At 39.3% G+C, this 17,762-nt stretch overlaps 1 pseudogene; it reads left to right on the top strand.

Moving 5' to 3' along the window:
- The first annotated feature begins 13,059 nt into the window (after positions 1-13,059).
- LOC118995715 (procathepsin L-like) lies at positions 13,060-13,879 on the top strand (annotated as a pseudogene).
- Positions 13,880-17,762: the final 3,883 nt, after the last annotated feature.

Genomic DNA, 17,762 nt, shown 5'->3' with positions numbered 1-17,762 from the left:
TTGGTATCTGTGCATGCTTTTCCTTTAACTTGGAAATAAAGATGATAGCGAAGAGTGGTTCCTGCTAAGATGATCAGCTAACCATAAACTCAAAACAAGCAAATTCACTCCTAACTGAATTACACTTCTCTTGTTGATATCCTATAACTTACTATTAACATAGATTGTGTTAAATGGTAGGGGAATCAGAAGGGAGAGGAAAAGGTTTAACATACACAAATATATTCAAATCAAAAGAAATTGCTATTCTAACCTTGTTTCTTCCACTTAATCTCACATGGTCATGGCTGTTTATATTACTGCCTCCTTCCACCACCCATTCCTTATTCCCCTGGCCTCAGCAAGCACCTTTAGCTGTTCATGACTTATCTATTGAGGTGACCCAAACCTTCACTCCTGAGAAGTCTGACCTCTAGCAGTCCTGTCTGTATTGGGTAGTTGCCCTTTGCTGTTGGTTTAATCAGTGGGTAGAGGAGTGCTATGAAATGCCCCAGGGTATCTCCTGCATTCTGAGCATACTCCCTAGCTGTTAGTATAGTAGCAATGCAATTTCCCCTGATAGCTAGGATCAGTTGCCCGAGCTACTGCATTCATTCCTTTCTTTGATTTGCAAGCATGAAAAGCTAACTATGGTCAGTGGCAGTCTCAACCCCTAATTCAGTGGATCAGGTAACATGTACCCCTATTACCAACGCAAACAGTAATTAATACTTTTAAACATAATCAGATCAGAGAACTAAATCTAAATAATCCAGAACAGTACAGCTAATCTATCCATTAGATTCCATTTCATTTCTGCTTGACAAACCACACCCAAAACAGTGTCTGACAACTATAGCCGGTCGATAATTTCTCCTCATGAATCCACAATTTTGATAGTATTTGTCAGGAATGGCTCATCTCTGCCCCACACAGTCATCTAGGACAGCTTGTCTGGGAACTTGGGATCTATGATTTAAATTTTATTTATTTTTTATTTATTTTTTATTTTTACCATCACCATTTACCCACCCTATACCTTCTTCTACCTCCACCCACAATCCTTTGGGATCCACTTTCAAGATATCTCACTCACATGGCTGGCAAGTTGTTGCTAGTTATCATATGGGAAGCCACTCAGGATTGTGGGCCAAGGGTCTCCATTCTGTTCCACCTTATCTTCAACACGGCTGCTTGGGCTTCCTCCCAGCTGGTCTGGGTTCCCACAGTGTGTGTCTGATGTGAATCAGACAGAAATTGCATGGTCTTTTCTAACCGAGACTAGGAAGCTACAGAGAATCACTTACACTACACTCTGTCTTGGAAGCAGGTTTCCACTCACCCAGATTCAAGGCTAGGGTACTCTACTTTTTGATGAAGAGGAGGTTTCTAGGAGAGCATGTGGGATGGGATATAGTGTTGAAGCCATCTTTGGAAAATATAATCTGCTGCAATATGCTACTTTAAAAATCAGGGATCAGCATTGGCCAGGTAGCTCAGATGGTTGGAGCACTGTCCTTATATGCCAAGGTTGTGGGTTCAATGCCCAGTCAGGGCACATACAAGAATCAACCAATGAATAAATGGCACAACAAATCAACGTCTCTCTGTCTCTCTATCTCTTTGTTTCTCTCCCTCTTACTCCCCCCCTCTCAAATCAATCAATCAATAAATAAATTAAAAACCAGGAATAAAAAATTGCAAGTAAAAGGATTGAAAATTTATATAACTACACAACAAGAAGTACTTCCAGAGACAAAGCAGGGCATTTCTATTGATAAGTTAAAGTCACCAATAAGATTTAACAGTTCCAAATTTGTACGTATGTAATATGCAAGGTCTGTCGAGAAAGTATCCAGCCATGTACTATGAAAAATACAGACATTTATTGAAGAAGATACAAGATACAAGACGATAATGATGCCTCAGTCCCCTTCAAACTAGACACCTTGGGACCTCACACAGTTCCAGTCTCCATCAGCTGCCCTGTCATAGTTTCCTGTATCTGATCAATGGTCTGAAATCTCTTCCCTTTCAAAGGTGATTTCAGTTTGGGGAAAAGCCAGAAGTCACGGGGCGCCAAATCTGGGCTGTAGAGGGGCTGAGTTGCCTGGATGACTTGGTGTTTTGCCAAAAAACTCTGCGTGAGATGTGATGCATGAGTGGTTTTATTGTCATGATGAAGCTGCCAACCACCAGTTGCCCATACTAGCAGGCTTCTGAATCATCCAAATACTTCCTGCAGAGGAATGTTCAAGCTTAATGCAAACTTTGATGCAGATTCATTGCTCTACTCGCTCAGTCATTTTGAATGTGGTGGCCCCACAGTACACACGCTCACCCAGTGGTGTCTATCACCCCCACTGACTGGTGCAGTGAAGTCATCGTTGTTCCCACATGCACATTCCAGTTCACTCTCCTTGGCTGCCAGGTTACATCAATGTCCCGCAAACCATTCTTGTTATATTAACAATGGCTGGACTTTTTCTGGACAGACGTCATATACTCAAAATATGTAATATAAATTGTCCAAACTGATAGGAGAATATAAAGAAATCCACATTCAAAATGGAAACTTTGAACACATATCTCAATAAGTGATAGACCAGGCAGGCAAAATCAGCAAGGATACACAAAATGTAAATTTGATTAATCAATTTGCTCTGTTAGGCACTTCACCTGCAATAGCAAAATATATATATTCTTTTAAATATATGCATTTGCAAAACTGACCATATGCTGAGCCATAAAGCAGCTCTCATCTCACTGAATTTCAAAGAATTGAAATCATATATAGTCTCTAATCACAAATTTAAACTAAAAATCAGTCACAACAACATCTATAAATGGGTAAACCAAATGTATACCTTCAGTCTGACCTCTTGATGTGAATGTCATTATTGCTTGAATTTTCACAGACATATCAACCATATTATGTCTAAACCGCATTCTCACTATTTCCCCAAAATTCTTCCTCTGCCAGCCTTCCTATCTCAGTGAAAGACATCTCCAAACACCCAGTGTCTTAGGGCAGAAAACTGAAAGTCATCCTGGTCGCTCCTTCTCCCTGACTCCTTTCACCCTACCTTCAGAATACACCAACTCCCTTCTCTTCGCTCCGCTGTCATGGCTCTTGTTCACACAACCGCCACCTCTCTTCCAGGAGATTGTGTTAGCCTCCTACTTCGACTTGTGCAATTCGTTCTCCAAAGAACCACCAATCAGCATTTAAAAAAATATGAATTGTCAAAGGGTACAAAACTCCATTATAATTTGAGTAATTTCTGGGGGTCTAATATTCAATGTAGTAACTGTAGTTAATAATACTTTGTTGCACACTTGAAAAATGGCTAAGGGTGTACCTCTTCATTGTCCTCACAACACACAAAAAATGTAATTATGTGAGGTGATAGATGTGTTAGCTAACCTGATTGTGGTACTCACTTCACTATATACATGTATCAAATCATCACACTGTACACCTTAAATCAACACAATCTTATATGTTAATTATATCTTAATACAGCTGGGGGAAAGTAAATAAAAAGTAAACATTGTAACTGGAGAATCAAATCACACCCCATCCTACCCCCATTAAAACCTCATTCATTTCACATTGAATTCAATATGTATCTAAAGTCCTTAACCCGTGGAGCCCTGAATGATATGATACATCTCTCTAGCTCATTTCCTGTTAGTATAGCCCATTGGCTTTATTTGAGTTCCTTGACACACCAAACTGTTTTGTATTCAGGGTCTTCATACACGCCATTTCCTCTACCTGGAATGCAGCCTCCAACCCTCACCTCAACACACACTTTGTCTAACTAACTTGTGGAAACCCTAGGTCTCAGTTTAAATCTCCTTAGAGAGGCTTTCTCTTACCACCCAATTTAAATTAGGTCTCCATTATATAATCTCTCATTAACACCCTACATTTTCTCCCTTTAGGCATACATCACAATTAGTAATTACAAATTATTTGTTTAATATTTGTCTAGCCTCCTGTGCTGTAAGCTCCATGAGGGCGAGAACTGTTTCTATGTAGCTTAGCACTTGGTAAACAAAAAGCTTTCAATAAATATTTGTTGAGTGAATGAGTAAATAGCATAATGTCTAATTAAAATTAAAGCAAGCCTACTAAAAGTATGGTATAGGATTAGAAGAAAATAATCTCTGCTCCTACTATTATCTTTTGGTGTGGTCTTCGTGTCAGTATTGTTTGTGAGCTATCTCAGTGCCAAATATTTTGCCTTTTCTCAGCCTGATAATAATTACTATCAGTTGAATCATAGACTTTTCAGTATTAAAAACATGTCTAGAGCTAGAAGTAGCCTTACAGGTGAAAAACAGAGTTGTGACCTGCTAAGTTTAGAGTGTGTGAATGATACACCAGCTCTTGTAATAATGGCTATACCAGTGATTTTTTTCACTAGGAAGTAGCAAAGAGCTGCAGGAAAGGGGAGAAAGCATAAGACTGTAAATGTTAACTACACTAATAAAAATATTTTAGGACACAATTTTTACTGCTGTAATATTTCAAACTATTTTGAAGTCTGTTTAGTAAATACCAACTTTCCAAAGAAAGAATTTTTAGATATTATTATATAATAATTGATCAGTTCAAGATTTTAACTACCTATAGGAATATATAACAACTTCATTAATTTAATATATTTTAGAACATCTTTATACTAAACATTACTATGTAAATTGGATTATTATATTCCATCAAGTATAAGGAGCCACTGATTATAAGATATGCTGCTATTTTATGTAATACTAAGAAAACAATCTTCTTATCATTTCAATTTTTTATTTTATACACATCATTATATATACTCTTGGCCTACATAAACAGGAAAATAAAAGCAAACTTAGCACCTATTTATGATAAAAATTGAGCAAAGTGGGAATAGACAAATCATACCTCAATATAATGAAAGCCATATGTTGCAAATCCATGGCCAACCTCATACTCAAAGGGTAAAAACTAAAAGGGTTTCCCTTAAGATCGGAAACAAGACAGGGATGTCCACTTTCACTACTCTTATTCAACATAGTACTGGAAGTTCTAGCCACAGCAATCAAACAGGATGAAGCAGTATAAGGCATCCAAATTGGAAAGGAAGAAGTAAAACTGTCATTATTTGCAGATGATACAATTCTGTGTGTAAAGAACCCTACAGATTCCACCCAAAAATCTACTAGAATTGATAAATAAATTCAGTAGAGTAGCAGGATACAAAATTAATAACCAGAAATTGGTGGTATTTTTTTAGATTTTATTTATTTACTTATTTTATAGAAAGGAGAAGGGAGGGAGAAAGAGGAGAGAAACATCAGTGTGCGCCTCTCCCACTCCACCTACTGGAGACCGGGCAGGCAACCCAGGCATGTGTCCCAACTGAGAATCAAACAAATCACCCCTCGGCTCACAGGTCATTCGCAATCTACTGAGCTACACCAGCCAGGGGCCTCAGGGCAGAAATTTTTATACATCAATAAAAACTATCAGAAAAAAAAACCCCAAATAAGAAAACCATCCCATTTACAATTGTATTTTTTTAAGGGGTATTAACTGGTGTGGCTCAGTGGTTTGGGCATTACCCCACAAAATGAAAGGTCTACTGTTCAATTCCCAGTCAGGGTACATGCCCGGGCACAGGCCAGGTTCCTGGTTGGGGTGAGTGAGAGGCAACCAATTGATCCATGTTTCTTTTGCACATCAATGTTTCTCTTTCTCTCTTTCTCCCTCACTTCCCCTTCTCATAAAAATAAATAAATAAAGTCTAAAAAAAGAAGAAAAATAAGGTACCTAGGAATAAATTTAACCAAAGGAGTAAAAGACCTATACTCAGAAAATTGTAAGATATTGAAAAAAGAAATTGAAGATACAAATAAATGGGAGCATATACCATGTTCATGAATGGGAATAATTAACAACAGTAAAATAACCATACCACCCTGGTCATTGTGGCTCAGTTGATTGGAGCATCATCCTATAAACGAAAAGACTGTGAATTTCATCTCCAGTCAGGGTAAATATCTAGGTTGTGGGGTTCAGTCTCCTTGGTCAGAGCAGGTACAGGATGCAACCAATCAATGTTTCTCATGTTGACGTCTCTCTCTTTCTCTCTCCCCCTTTCTCTATCTCTAGAAGTGACAACAAAAAAATGTCCTTGGCTGAGGATTTAAAAAATAATAATAATAAAATGTCCATACTATCCAAAGCAATTTATAGATTTGATACAATTCCTATCAAAATACCAATGGCATATTTACAGAACTAGAACTAATAATCCAAAAATTTATATGGAACCATGAAAGACCTGAATGGCCTCAGCAATCCTAAGAAAGAAGAACAAAGTTAATGGTATCACACTACCTAATACCAAACTATACTATAAGGCTGTAGTAACCAAAACAGCCTGGTGCTGGCATAAGAACAAACATATAGATCAATGGAACAGAATAGAGAGCCAAGAAATGAGCCCATATTTTTATGGTCAATTAATATTTGACAAAGAAGGCAAGAACATACAATGGGATAAATACAATCTATTCAATAAATGGTATTGGAGAAATTGAACAGACATGCACAAAAAATTGAAACTGGACCACCTTCTTAGACTATACACAAGGAAAAACTCCTGTGGGTTTGGTCCCCAGTAAGGGCACATACAAGAATCAACTAATAAATGCATAAATAAGTGAAACAACAAAATATTTCTTTTTTCTCTCAAATCAATTACAAATATTTAATGGCTTAAATACTTACATGTAAGACTCAAAACCATAAGAACTCCTAGAAGAAAACATAGGCAGTAAAATCTCAGATATTTCTCAGAGCAATATTTTTTCCAGTATATCTCCTGAGGCATGGGAAACAAAAGAAAAAAACAAACAGGGTTACATCAAACTAAAAACTTTTTCACAGCAAAGGAAACCATCAATGAAATGAAAAGTCAGTCTACTAAATGGAGGAACATATTTTCCAGTGATATATCTGATAAGGGGTTAATATCCAAAATTTGTAAAGAAGTCATACAAGTCAACACCAGAAAAACAACCCAATTAAAGAATAAGCAGGAGACCTGAATAGACACTTCTCCAAGGAAGACACACGAGTAGCTAATAGACACATAAAAGTTCCTCAATATCAATAATCGTCAGAGAAATGCAAATTAAAACCACATTGAGATACCACCTCACATTCATCAGAATGGCAATCATCAATAAAACAACAAACAACAAGTGTTGGTGAGGATGTGGAGAAAAGGGAACCCTCATGCACTGTTAGTGGGAATGCAGATTGGTGCAACCACTGTAGAAAACAATATGTAGGTTCCTCAAAAAATTTAAAATGGAATTGCCTTATGACCTAGAGATTCCACTTCTGGGAAATATATCTGAAGAAACCAAGAACACTCATTCAAAAGAATATACACACCCCTGTGTGTTCATTGCAGCATTAATTACAGTAACCAAGATTTGGAAGCAGCCCAAGTGCCCATCAATAAATAAGTGGATAAAACAGCTGTGATACATTTACACATTGGAATACTACTCAGCCATAAAAAATAAAGAAATCCTAGCTTTTGCGATAGCATGGATGGACCTGGAGAGTATCATGTTCAGTGAAATGAGCCAGTCAAAGAAAGACAAATACCATATAATTTCACTTATATGTGGAATCTAATGGACAAAATAAACTAACAAACAACATAGAAACAGACTCATAAATACAGACAACAGACTGACAGCTGTCAGAAGGGAGGAGGGTTGGGGGGCTGGGTGAAAACAATGAAGGGATTAAGCAAAAAATAATTCGTAGACAAGGACAACAGTATGGTGATTATTAGAAGGGAAGCGAGTGCAGGAGGTAAAAGAGAGTAAAAGTAATAAATGGTGAGGGAAAGAAACTTGATTTGGGTGGTGAACACACAATTCACTATACAGATGATGTGTTATAGAATTGTACTCTTGAAACATAATTCTGTTAACCAATGTAACCCCAATGAATTCAATAAAAATCTGAAAAATAAGTAAATAAAAACAAAAAACTAAACTGACTTATGATCCAGTGATTCTACTTCTGGGAATGTATCCAAAGAAACCAGAAACAATAATTCAAAAGAATATATGCACCCCTATGTTCATTGTACCACTATTTATTACAGCCAAGATATCGAGACTAGGAAACATATGGAAGTAGCCCAAGTGCCTATCAGTAGATGAGGAGATTAAAAAGCTGTGATACATTTACATGGAATACTACTCATCATAAGAAGAAAGAAAGAAAAGAAAGAGAGAGAGAGAGAGAGAGAGGGAGGGAGGGAGGAAGAGAGAGAGAAAGAGAGGAAGGAAGGAAGGAAGGAAGGAAGGAAGGAAGGAAGGAAGGAAGGAAGGAAGGAAGGAAGGAAGGAGAAATCTCACCTTTCTTGACAGCACGAATGGACCTAGAGGGTATTATGCTAAATGAAATATGTCAGACAGAGAGAGACAAATAGCACATGATCTCACTTGTACATGGGATCTAATGAACAAAAGAAAAACAGACTTATAGATACAGAGGACAGACTGACAGCTGTCAGAGGAAATGGAGTTGAAAGGGCTGGGTAAAAAAGGTGAGGTGATCAAGCAGTACAAATTGGTAGTAAGAGAATAGTCACAGACATACAGATTACAAAATAAGGAACATAGTCAATAACATCAAGATAAATATGTATGGGGCCAAGTGGGTACATGAGGCAGTGGGGAGACCACTGTGTAAAATACATGATTTTCTAACCACTTTACTATACATCTGAAACTGATACAGAATAATACTGAATATAAAATGTAATTGAAAAATTAAAAAGTGATTTAAAAATAAAAATAATAAAAGCCAATTTAAGAAATGAAAAGAAAAACTATGATTATTCAGACCTTAGGATATTGCAAGTTTTTTTCTAATAAATGAAAGGAGTCTGTCACAGCAAGGAAAACAACTGACCACATTTGTTGCCAGAGACAAAATTCAAGCTTTCAAGCAAAAATTGGAATTTTAGAAAAATTCACATTCACCTCTATTGACAACTTTTAAAGACGTCTCATAAGATAAATGGTGATTTTAATTAACATGATGTCTTATATTATATAATGAAATGTGTCAATATTTAGAATATCTGCATAATTCCATAAACCAATATTTTCCATACAAAATTAAAGTTTTAATCTGTTTGGTAATAGTCCCTTATTAGGATATTTATGAAAAATTAAATACCTTAAAACATCAAAAACAGCAAAATTAATTGGCTAATTTTTCTTAAATTTTTTCACTTTTAGAGCCCAAGTTTTCTGAATCACTTTCTGTCTCAGAGTTGTGTGTATCTGTGGTTTTCCCACCTAGCACTTTAAAAAGTCTGGGAATTTACATTTGGATTTTTTTAAAAACATTTTGTGCATTAACTTTTAGAGAGAGGGGAAGGGAGGTAGAAAGAGAGAAAGAAACATCGATTCATGAGAGAAGCCTCCATGGGTTGCCTCTTGCACGTGCCTCAACAGGGATGGAACCTACAACCCAGACACATGCCCTGACTGAGACTCAGACTGGCGACCATTCCATCCATGGGAGGGTGCCCAACCAACTGAGCCACACAGATTTTATTGAAAGGAATTTTTTCTCTGCCTTTTTAATTTGATCTCCCAACCAACAACTCAACAAATGTGTTTCTTGAAAATCATATAAATTACCTCCTTAAAACTATGAAAATGTATATCTGTCTAACTAAAGAAAATTTTAAAGTCAAAATGACAACACTATAATTATTAGGCAAGTGACTAGGGGGTAGATGGGGAGTTTCTATCACTAAAGGGAAAGTGTTTGGTGCTAGAACTGATATTATTACACAGGTATACCCTCAACTTTCAGGACCAGCTTAGCTTTAAGTGGTTGGCTTTTAATTTATAGATAAGAAGAAAGAGAAAGAAAAAGAAAAAGAAAAAGAAAGGGAGAAAGAAATGAAGAAAAGACAAAAGAGCGAAGACTCATGGTCCTTTGTTTTTCTTTGTGTACTTTGAAATTAAGTTTTATTTGAAATAAGCCAGTTGGTGAAAAACAAATACCATTCAGTCTCACTGATAAGAGGAATCTAATGAACAAAATAAACTAACAAGCAAAATAGAATCAGAGGTGTGGAAACAGGGAACAGACTGACAGCTGCCAGAGGAGAGGTGGGAGGTGGTAATGGTGGGAAGAAGGGGAGGGGAGTAGTGAAAGAACATGTATGAATGACCCATGGGCATAGACAACAATGTGGGGATGGACTGTGGGAGAAGGCAGTGGGCTGGGTGAGGTGGGTAACAGGAGAAAAAGTGGGACACCTGTAATAGAATAACAATAAAAAAATAAAAAAATAAAAGCTTAAACTTTATACACCCTTTTACAACATGAAATTCAAAACTTATTATGCAAGTCAACCACACAAAGTTGTTTGCAGCAGTAATTAAAGAAGTGGTGACTTCCGCCAAGATGGAGGCATAGGTGGAAACACTGTGCCTTCTCCCACAACCAAGTTTTAACACAACAAAGGTTTGGAGAACTAGCACACGCCCAAAGACCAGAAAACGGAATTATACGGAAGTCCGACAACTACGAACCGTTCAACAGGGACGGTAAGAGAGGCGGAACCAGCAGCGGAGCTGGGTCAGGCAGGACAGATCCCCCGACCTAGGCACTAGGCGCACGGGCAGCCCAAAGCCAGTCGGGGTGTGGGGCAGACTGACCAAGGTCGCACATTCGCGCACAGTGAGACGGGCCACACAGGCCCCAGGGGATGAACCCAGTGGTGGAGGGCTGACAGCGGTGGCACACTCGAGTGCAGTGGAACGAAGCGCGTGGGCCTGGTGACAGTGGTGGCTGCGGTGCCGGTGGGGGTTGAGGCAGCGGGCGGCAGAGGGAAACCATTGTACCTCTTTGACCCCGCCCCCACATACAACGTCACAACCCAGCGACTTAGTTGCCCTGCTCTGGTGAAAACCTAGGGCTCCGATCCTGCTACTTAACAGGCACAAACAGCCCAAAAGATGGCACAAGAGGAACTCAAAGTCCCAGAGCCAATAACTCTAAGCGACCAACAGATTGCCAGCCTCTCAGAAGCCCAATTTAAGACACTATTTATCAGGATGCTCACAGAACTGGTAGATTACAGTCACAAATTAGAGGAACATATGAAGGCTAAACTAATTGGAATGAAGGGAGATGTCCAGGAAACCAATAGCGATGGAAAGGAAACTGGGACTCAAACCAATAGAATGGACCAGAAGGAAGAACAAAACATCCCACCAGAAAGGAATGAAGAAATGAGAATTCAAAACAATGAGGAGAGGCTTAGCAACCTCCAGGACATCTTTAAACGTTCCAACATCCGGACTATAGGGGTACCAGAAGGGGGAAAGAAACAGACACGAGTGGAAAACGTATTTGAACAAATAATAAAGGAGAACTTCCCCAGGCTGGCAAAGGAAATAGACTTCCAGGAAGTCCAGGAAGCTCAGAGAGTGCCAAAGAATTTGGACCCAAGAAGGAACACACCAAGGCACATCATAATTACATTAGCCAAGACCAAAATGAAGGAGAGAATCCTAGAAGCAGCAAGGGATAAGGGGACAGTCACCTACAAAGGAGTACCCATCAGACTGTCAGCGGATTTCTCAAAAGGGACCTTACAGGCAAGAAGGGGCTGGAAAGAAGTATTCCAGGTCATGAAATCCAAAGACCTACAGCCAAGATTGCTTTATCCAGCAAAACTTTCATTTAGAATGGAAGGACAGATAAAGTGCTTCTCAGATAAGGTCAAGTTCAAGGAGTTCATCATCACCAACCCCTTATTATATGAAATGCTAAAGGAACTTATATAAGAAAAAGAAGATGAAAAATATGAACAGTGAAAGGACAGCAAACACACAGTTATTAACAACCACACCTAAAACAAAAGCAAACCAAGAGGACAGCTAGATCAGGAGTGGAACCAAAGAAATGAAGAACACATGGAGGGTTAGCAACAGGGGGGTGGGAGGGGGAGAAGGGGGGAGAAGGCACAGAAAATAGCATAGATGGTAGGTAGAAAATAGATTGGGGGGAGGGCGAGAATAGTGGGGGAAATATAGAATCCAAAGAACTTGAGACACATGGTTATAAACTAAGGGGGGGAGAATGGTGGGGGAGGGAGGGTGCAGGTGGAGGGGAATGAAGGGGGGGAATAGAACAACTGTAATGGTATAATCAATAAAATATATTTAAAAAATAAAGTTAGTTGTTGATACTTGTGAAAAAAATAAAATAAAATAAAATAAAATTCTCAACTAATAAGTGTGGGGATGAAAGTCAAAATGACTAATGAACTGTGAATGGCAAAAAAGCCATTTTAAGAGTTGAAATGACAAGTAAATTTTCAAAAACATTGCAACCACTATACCTTCACATAATAAATTTACTACACTGATTTTGCATATTTATAAAACCACACAGATATTTTCCCCATACACACACTCACCTTCCATGGCTTTAGTGAAATAAATCGGAAGTTTACTTTTTAAGTCGGGGTACAGTATTCACTTGAAAGACAACAGAAGACTGAGAGTAAGCACAGGCTTTTTCTGGATATTTAACAGAGTGATGCACAGAAAGGCATAGAATGTTCATCTTATCAGTTCCATTCCCTTTCTGAAGCTAAAGCCATTTCTGTCCCTTTGGTAGCAAGGGACAGGGAGTGTTAACGAGCTTAGGCTGAGTTTTCAAATCTAAGCTGAGGGTTAGGACTTCAAAAACGTAGTCGTGGGCCTCGGATACCCATGGACCCACACCAGCTGACTGCCACTGTGCAGCTGTGCCTGCTGCCAATTGTGCAGCTGTGCCTGCTGCCAGCTGACTGCCACTGTGCAGCTGTGCCATGCTGCCAAACATGAATTCTTCACTCTTTTTGACTGCCCAAAAGTTGATGGAAGTATAGATGCACAATGATACACCAGTGGGCAGCAGCACACAGGAAACAGTGTGGAGCAAATGAAGTATAGAGGAGAACACTGTGAAAGACTATGGAAATGACTGAACTGCACTGTCAGAAATACAGCTTGAAGGAAACAGCTTCACCATGGCAATGAATGCTTTTGGCGACATGGTCAATGAAGATTTTAGACTGGCTTTCAAAACCAGAAGCACAAGAAGGGGAATGTGGTATTCTGAGAAACCTTCCTTGCAGAGAGCCCCTCATTTCTGGACTGAATAGGGAAAGGATATATAACTTCTGTGAAGGGTCAGGGGCTGCATGATTTTTGTTTGACTTTTAGTGCAACTGGTCCCCTAGAAGGACAGATGTTCTGGAAAATGTGCAAACTTATTCCATTAGGTGAGCAGAACCTAGTGGTCTACTCTCAGTCTCAAGACAAGGAGGGCTGCAATGGTGGCTATAGGTTTATTCCATAATGGACAATGAGGCCTGGACTCAGAAGAAGCCCGGTATTATGCAAAGGTTGAATCTTGCAAATATGAGCCTGAATATTCTGCTGCCAATGGCATTGGCCTTGTGGACACCTGTATGTAGGAGAAGTCCCTTTTGAAGGCAGTGGCAGTTATCGGATCCATCTCTGTCAGTATAAATGCAGGCCAGGATACCTTCCAATTCTATAAAGAAGGCATTTACTATGATCCAGACTGTAGCAGCGAATACCTGGATCATGGCATTCTGGTGGGTGGCTTTGACTCTGAAGGAGCAGATAAGGTAACAATAAATATTGGCTTGTCGAGAACAGCTGGGTTACAGTATGGGGCATGAATAGCCATATAAAGATGGCCAAAGACTTGAACAACCATTGTGGTGTCACCATCATAGCCAGCTACCCTATCATGGGGCAGTGATGAAGAAGGACTTGATTGAGAATAGAATATCCAGAAGAGAAACTTTATCTTAAAACTGACCAGACCTTATTGTGAGGGATGAAACACTTGAATCATTGAAGAAGATCCAGGTTCTGATTTGAATTCTGTGACATTTCACACGGGTAAAATGTTACCACTTCTTTATTTTTTTATTTTTTAAGATTTTATTTTATTTATTTTTAGAGAAAGAGAAAGAGAGGGAGAGAAACATCAATGTGTGGTTGCCTCTCCCATGGCTCCCACTGGGGACCTGGCCTGCAACCCAGGCATGTGCCCTGACTGGGAATCAAACCAGAGACCTTCCATTTCACAGGCCAGCACTCAAGCCACTAAACCATACCAGCCAAAGCTCAAGAATTATTTTTAAGGGGGGCTTCACAAATTGTACTCTCTGAATGTTTTAAATTGTATTCACAAATTTTCAATGATTCATTCTTTCTAGAGTACTTTAATTGTCTAACAACTTAACCCTCAGAAGTTTAATTTAAAATACCAGTATGATTAGTTCTTAATGTCTCATGTTCCCATACTTATAAGTCTAACCCTTTTTTTAAATATATTTTATTGATTATACCATTACAGTTGTTCTATTCCGCCCCTTCAATCCCCTCCACCGGCACCCTCCCCCCTCCACCATTCTGCCCCCCTTAGTTTATAACCACGTGTCTCAAGTTCTTTGGATTCTATATTTCCCCCACTATTCTCGCCCTCCCCCCTATCTATTTTCTACCTACCATCTATGCTATTTTCTGTGCCTTCTCCCCCCTTCTCCCCCTCCCACCCCCCTGTTTCTAACCCTCCATGTGTTCTTCATTTCTTTGGTTCCACTCCTGATCTAGCTGTCCTCTTGGTTTGCTTTTGTTTTAGGTGTGGTTGTTAATAACTGTGTGTTTGCTGTCCTTTCACTGTTCATATTTTTCATCATCTCTTTCTTATATAAGTTCCTTTAGCATTTCATATAATAAGGGGTTGGTGATGATGAACTCCTTGAACTTGACCTTATCTGAGAAGCACTTTATCTGTCCTTCCATTCTAAATGAAAGTTTTGCTGGATAAAGCAATCTTGGCTGTAGGTCTTTGGATTTCATGACTTGGAATANTCTGAGAGGCTGGCAATCTGTTGGTCGCTTAGAGTTATTGGCTCTGGGACTTTGAGTTCCTCTTGTGCCATCTTTTGGGCTGTTTGTGCCTGTTAAGTAGCAGGATCGGAGCCCTAGGTTTTCACCAGAGCAGGGCAACTAAGTCGCTGGGTTGTGACGTTGTATGTGGGGGCGGGGTCAAAGAGGTACAATGGTTTCCCTCTGCCGCCCGCTGCCTCAACCCCCACCGGCACCGCAGCCACCACTGTCACCAGGCCCACGCGCTTCGTTCCACTGCACTCGAGTGTGCCACCGCTGTCAGCCCTCCACCACTGGGTTCATCCCCTGGGGCCTGTGTGGCCCGTCTCACTGTGCGCGAATGTGCAACCTTGGTCAGTCTGCCCCACACCCCGACTGGCTTTGGGCTGCCCGTGCGCCTAGTGCCTAGGTCGGGGGATCTGTCCTGCCCGACCCAGCTCCGCTGCTGGTTCCGCCTCTCTTACCGTCCCTGTTGAACGGTTCGTAGTTGTCGGACTTCCGTATAATTCCGTTTTCTGGTCTTTGGGCGTGTGCTAGTTCTCCAAACCTTTGTTGTGTTAAAACTTGGTTGTGGGAGAAGGCACAGTGTTTCCACCTATGCCTCCATCTTGGCGGAAGTCCTAGTTGAGAATTTTAAATCCCCCAAATATCTCAAGTCCAAAATACAAATAAATGTCATCGAAGAATTTAAGAGGGAGTCCCTGGTGACTTAGAGTTCAAATTTCACTTTATAGAAGAGCATGCTGTGTATCAACAGAAGTAAAACCACACAATACTGGAAACATTCTGGTTGATACTAACTAATAATCATTACTGATAATTCTTTTTCTGGAAGAAATTCCAGGCAGCCTTTTTTCAGCTTAACTCGTGGCTAATTTAGTTGGTGAAATGATGTTGCAAAGTTCATTCATCCAGCAGCCATTTATTGAAAATCTACTATACGTGAGCTGTGTGCAATACAATACCATAGCCACCAGCCACACTACTGAGCACTTGAAAGATGGCTAGTGTGACTGAGCATTTAAAATTTTAAATTTATTTAACTCTAGTAAATTTAAAGTTAAGAAATGATACTCAACTCAGTTATTGGAAAACTTTTCAGTATGTTTGGAACAACCTGGGAGTACAAATCTACGTTTTAACTCTAAATTATATGAAGCGCAAGTACAGTTCAAGTATTTACAATAGAAACTTAGCACTTTTTCCAAACTCAGAGGTACTGTAAGTGTAACATATGCACTAGCTTTTGATGATTCAGTGCAAAAATCACTGAAATACCTAATTAATATACTGATTACATACTGAAACGATAATATTTTTATATTTGGGGTTAAATAAAATATCTTATTAAAATTAATTTTACCTACTTCTTTTCATCTTTTAAACATGTGGCTACTGAAAAATTTTAAATAACATATGTGGCGTGCATTATAGTGCTATTGGACAGCTCTGTGTTAGAGGCCAGAGATAGAGTCGAAAATGATTTTGTCTATTCCTTGATCTCAAGAAGCCTATGACTTCAATTTTGATCAATCCGAGCTATTTGTTCTCACCATCTCCTTTAGCCATCTGTCACCCTGCACAGCCCAACCGGCACCCAAATACTCGTATGTGCCATTGGGGCTAAAGATTGATGTATTGATGGATCAACACAAATGCATTCATCTTACTAAAAAATCGATCCAAAGGAAATTTTATAATGATGATAAAATAAAAACATTTTTTACATATTATTACTAACACATTCTCATTGTCCTTTATTTTCAACATATTCTAACTTTCCTCCTTTCATAGAATTTAATGATATCCTGCTTGACCCAAGTTCCATACATTTCTGAACTTATTTATTAAGATTTGAATGTAGTCTAAAGAAAGGGGAGTTTATTAGTTATCTACTACTGCTTAACAGATCACCCAAATATTTAGCAGCCTAAAACAAGGAGCAGTTGTTATACCACAGTTCCTCAGGGTCAGGAATCTGGGTGTAGCTTAAGTGAGTTCATCTGGCTCAGAAGCTCCCACTGATTTCCATTAAAGCCAGGCCTGTAGGGCCCACTTAGGAGATCACCTTCTAAACTCACATTCCGTGGCTGTCATCAGGCCTCATGTCCTCACTGGCTGTTGGCCAGACATTTTTTGTCAAATGGATCTCCTCATGAGGAAGCTCACAATATGGCATTGGACTTCCCTTGGAGCTAGTGAATGAGAGGGAATAGAGGGTAAGCAAGATAAAAGCCTTCATCTTTCTGTAACCTAACCTCGGAGGTGTCATCCTGTCACTTTTGCCATTTGTGCATGTTAGAGTTGATTCACCAGCTCCGGCCTACAGTCAGGAGATGTAATTACACAAGGCCATGGATACTAGAAGGTGGGCATCCTTGGGACCATTTTAAAGGCTGCCTACCACAGGGAACAAACTAGTCGTGAACCATTTCAGCTTTAACCAAATTCAGATAATGAGCCCTTAAGTAGTAAGACTGATTGAAGCAAAGAAAGTCTTTAGTTAAAGTGACCCTTTTTAAATGGTTAACCATAAATCTGGAGATATTATCAAATGTCTTGATACCTATGTACGTATGTAGTGTAGCACTAACAAAAGACATTTGGTTACTGTTTGCTGGAATGCTGGGACTTTCAGGATTATGTTCATAGTATTAGAGGAAGAAATATATGAAATGTGGCCCATCTCTAAAATCATAATTGTGACATTAAAATTCTCTGAAACTTGGGAGGTGGAAGAGGGC

This window comes from Sturnira hondurensis, unplaced genomic scaffold (genome assembly GCF_014824575.4).
Source record: "Sturnira hondurensis isolate 20B ecotype Veracruz unplaced genomic scaffold, ASM1482457v3 Scaffold0010428, whole genome shotgun sequence".
NCBI classification, from domain to species: domain Eukaryota; kingdom Metazoa; phylum Chordata; class Mammalia; order Chiroptera; family Phyllostomidae; genus Sturnira; species Sturnira hondurensis.
This window is presented reverse-complemented; position numbering and strand designations above follow the sequence as displayed.